Genomic DNA, 5,339 nt, shown 5'->3' on the forward strand with positions numbered 1-5,339 from the left:
GGTGAGAAAAGCTTTACTGAACATTATGGGTACTTAAAGAAAAAATGGGATGAACTCGATTACTATCGTCCTAATACAACTGATGAAAAAACTCTTTTAAAAAGGGTTGAAGAAGATAAAATCTTTGATGTGCTTAGTAGTCTCAAACCAGAATACGAATATATTAGAAGCAATATTCTCATGAGTGTTGAATTACCAAGCTTGTCTAGTGTTTGTGCAACTGTGCAGCGCGAAGAAACACGAAAGAAAGTCACGAATCCTATTTGTAAAGGGCCATCAGATCTAGATGTAGCTGAATCTAGTGCTCTTTTAACTCAAAAAGATGATAAGAAAAAAGCGTTTGCTGTAGAGAAAGGAAAAACTTTCGTGGTAAGGGTAAGCGTGAAGTTTTCCATTGTGATCACTGTAACAAATTTGGGCACAACAAAGATAGATGTTGGGATATTTATCCTCATCTTAAATCTAATTTCGAAAAGAATAAGGCTTCCCGAGCTGCGGTGGCGGATAATACTTCATTTACCATGAAATCAACTAAAGGAATTTTTCCAACAGCTGGGTAGTAAATCGGATCAAAAGTCCATTCATGCTGCAGGTAAGTTACTCGCTTTTCTCACCTCGACTATTTCCAAATTTAGTACTTGGATTATTGACTCAGGAGAAACATATCATATGGCTAATGATTCTTCGTCGGTTCATCATTTTATTCTTAGTTCTCATAAAGATGTTTATGTTGCTAATGGAACTACTGTTCCTGTGCCAGGAAATGGGCAAGTTAACTTTTTTTTTTCTCAATGTCCACCTTCGAATGCGCTTGTTGTTCCATCATTTCCTACTCAGTTACTATCTGTCGGGAAAATCACTAATTCTCTGAATTGTGATGTTACATTTACCCCTACTTCGGTCATCTTTCAGGATCGAAAGACGAAGAAGACGATTGGTAAAGGAATTTATTCTCATGGACTCTACCTGTTAAGTTCCAGTGACAAGGCGTGTTTAACCAAAAGCTCTCATCAGAGTTACATTTTTCATAAACGGCTGGGACATCCTTCCGGTCGTATTTTGTCTAGGATTTATCCTTCAATTTCTGTTCAGTCGCAAGTTTGTGATGTTTTTCAATTTCTAAACAATCTCGCTTACCATTTCCTAATTTCGTGTCTCGATCTACAATGGCTTTTGAATTAATTCATTCAGACTTATGGGGTCCTGCTCCAATTGATTCATATGATGGATACAAATATTTTGTCATATTTATTGATGATTGGTCTCGTGCTACATGGATATATTTACTCAAATTTAAAAATGAAGTTTCATCATTTTTTCAAGATTTTCATCGTATGATAAGAAATCAGTTTGATGCTAAAGTCAAAACTTTTAGATCAGATAATGGTACTGAGTTTGTCAAGGGTTTTTTTACCAGGCTATCTTCGCAGTCATGGCATTGTTCACCAAACAAGTTGTGTAGGTACATCACAGCAAAATGGTGTTGCAGAACACAAAATTCGCCATATTCTGGAAACAACTCGTGCCCTTATGATTCAAATGAATGTTCCTAAAAAATATTGTCGCATGGGTCCTTGACAGCCACATACTTGATCAATCGCCTTCCTAGTCGCGTTCTGGATTTTCAGTCTCCGTTAGAGGTATTAAAAAATCACACGCCAGACATTTCTCATCTTCGAATATTTGGATGCGTCTGTTATGTGCACATACAGGCGAAAGATCGTGACAAACTTGACTCACGAGCTGTTAAATGTCTGTTTTTTGGATACTCCTCGACTAAAAAAGGATACATTTGTTACAATCAAGCTACTCGAAAATTACAATTTCTCGTGATGTTGTGTTTGATGAAACTACGGCTTATTTTCAAGGTGCATCAGGAAGTCGTGCCCAGGGGGAGTCCTTCGGTGATTTGGCACCACTTCCAATTATTGGTAATGACTTACCTACTGTAAAAGATACCCAAAGAGATAACTTTGCAGTTGAGGAATTTTTGGCTCCACAAGATGAAGTAATTCATAATTTAGCTTCAGATGATAATGTTGCTGATCATGATTTGGTTACAGAAAGTGTGCCGAGACAACCTGAACCTATAGTATTAGAAAATATTGTGGTACCACCAGTGAGGGCGTCAAATCGACAAAAAAAAGTTCTTAGAAAATTTAAGGATTTTGTCACATATCATTCCGCTGCTTATCGTATGCAGAAACAGTTAACCTATGATCATATAGGTCCTTCTCATTCTGCATTTTTAGGTGCTATATCCAGTACCCAAGAGCCTAGAAATTGTAATGAATCCAAATTGAATTCGGTATGGAACAAAGAAATTAAAAACGAACTACAAACCTTAGATGAAAATGATACATTCATTATTGTCAAGTTGCCACCAGGAAAGAAGACTGTCGGATGTTGGTGGGTGTTTAAAATCAAATACAAAAGTGACGGAACTGTGGAGCGCTATAAGGCGGGATTAGTATCTAGAGGATTCACTCAAACATATGGGGAAGACTATAAGGAAACATTTGCACCAGTTGCAAAGATGAATACTTTCCGTGTTCTTGTGTCTCTCGCAGTAAATAAAGATTGGAAGCTTTTTCAAATGGATGTGAAGAATGACTATACCACCTGGCCATCCACAAGAAAATAACATCAATTTGGTTTGTAAACTAAAGAAGGTGATATACGGGCTAAAGCAATCACCGTGTGCGTGGTATGCAAAGTTGAGCTCAGTTCTTGTTAAAAGTGGGCTTAAGAGAAGCTCTACTGATTCCTCCTTGTTTATAAATAAAGGTAACCTTGGAACCACTATTGTTTTAGTTTATGTCGACGATCTTGTCATAACAGGAGATAATGAACAAGAAATTCAAAATCTCAAAGCAATGCTTCATTCTAAGTTCGCTATCAAGGATTTAGAGATACTGAAGTACTTCTTAGGTCTAGAAGTGGCTTATTCAAAGAAGGGAATTTTTCTTAATCAAAGAAAATATGTTCTGGACTTGTTACGGGAAACAGGAAAAATGGGAGTAAAACCTTGCGATACTCCTGTCGAAAGTGGTAATAAGCTTGATAACGATGGTGATTTGCTAGAAGATACAGGTTCATACCAACGATTAGTTGGAAAACTAATTTATCTTACCATTACTAGACCCGATATATCATATGCAGTAATCTTAGTTAGTTGTTATATGCATGCTCCAAGGGTTAAACACATGAATGCGGTTACCAGGATTTTACAGTACTTAAAAGGGTCACCGGGTAGGGGAGTTCTGATGAGTAAAAGTGGAAATGATTCAGTGTCTAGTTACTATATAACAGCCTACTCTGATGATGACTATGCAGGATGTCTAGTTGATCGCAAATCAACAACTGGGTACTGCATTTCTTTTGGTGGTAACCTGGTCACATGGAAAAGTAAGAAACAAAATGTTATTTCTCGATCTAGTGCCGAAGCAGAGTATAGAGCCATGGCGTCATCTACATGCGAGATTGTGTGGCTTCGGGAATTGTTGAAAGAATTGGGATTCCTCTCATCTCAGCCAACCAAGATGTTTTGCGATAATCAGGTTGCGATACATATTGCTTCGAATCCCGTCTTCCATGAGCGTACGAAGCACATTGAAGTGGATTGTCACTTCGTTAGAGAGAAGATGTTAGCCAAAGTAATTTGCACTCCTTTTGTTCGTAGCCGTCAGCATCTTGCAGATGTTTTCACTAAAGGTTTACCTGCTGCGCAATTTCAAGGTATACTGTCCAAGTTGGGCTCTATCGATATCTTCGCACCAACTTGAGGGGGAGTGTTGAATGGAGAAGAAATATCCGATTAGATTTTACTTCTATATATTTGGTTTGGTACTTACACTAAGAATATATACTCCATATATTCTGCAGTATTCTTACTATTGATAGATATGATGTAATCTATATAATCCTGCTGTAACCCCATTGATAAAAGATCAGAAAACCTAATCACTTTCTTCTCCCGTGGACGTAGGCTACTTCCGAACCACGTAACTAATGTGTTAAGTTTCTTCTTTCTTTTATCAACAATAGTTACCCTACATAACACACCCAACTCATTTTGATGGAATTAGCCCTCATTCATGGATTAGTCTGGCAACTAAGATAAAATATGACCACTCAAAATCTAAATATGGAGAAATCCAATATTTTTAGCTAGTGTATACCAAATCCATCCTACAATCATTAGTATTCATTATCTTAGCTCAAATAAATAATTATAAGAAGGTTAGAACTGACAACATTTATGTTGCAAACCAACGTAGGATTGAAGAGCCAATGCCACATAACTTAAGCATAGTTTCTCAAAAACCTTGCTAGCTTCAAATTAGAAGGAATAAATATGCCCGCAACCAATCTGCATGAAAAGAACATGATCCATATTAATGTTTTACTGTTCAAGAATTCTTAGATGGTATCTCTTGTATTTTATAAGAAAAAAAAACTATTTACTCTCTATAATTACTGATACTATTTTCATTTCACATGAATAAATGTCATCCTTGAACTCTCAATACACTAATTATTATTCATAGCGCAGAGAGTAAAGTAATGAATTCCGTAGCACTCTTAAAAACTATTCTAACAACTGAAAACCACAAATCATAATAAATACATCAAATTGTACAGAAGATTTTTCTTGACGCACAATACAAAATAACTTGTTATAACTGTACAAAAACTTCAAGTGCAAGTGTGCAACATCAAATAGCCCCACCTAGCGGAAATAAAACTCGAAACTCATGAATGTACCTCTTCTATCAAATTGGAATTTGAGATACAAATCAACTATGGTGTACAACAATATATAAAATCGAAGTCATATAATTGCAATGGGTAAACTAAAAGCAATATAATATCAATTACAATGCATATGAGTTCACCATTCTCGCTCTCTTATGTAGCTTCGGCATCGTCACCAACCATTTCTTGCCCTACTCGACCCCCTGATCTTTTTTTTTCTCTCAGTTCTTTCCCCAGTTATTTCCACCACTATCCCGTTCTCAGCATCGTTGTCATTATCTTCCTTTCTGGCCTTGCTTACCTGCAATAATTTTAAGGTAAATCAAAAGAGAAATCTGCATTAAAGTATTAATCGTCCTGGATAAATTAGAATATATCAAAGGGAGAAAAATAAACATAACAACTAATCAACAGAAATACCAGAAGAAGAATAGGGTATAAACCCCAAACCCTTTTTTAAAGTGATTAACTGTGAACTACAAAGTTAGAACGCGGTACTTCGAAAATCACCTGTTAAATAAGACACGGTATTCTCGTTAATAATGAGTAAAAACTAAGATCACTAATATATCTTATTCTCG

This window comes from Papaver somniferum, chromosome 7 (assembly GCF_003573695.1).
Source record: "Papaver somniferum cultivar HN1 chromosome 7, ASM357369v1, whole genome shotgun sequence".
Lineage (NCBI taxonomy): Eukaryota > Viridiplantae > Streptophyta > Magnoliopsida > Ranunculales > Papaveraceae > Papaver > Papaver somniferum.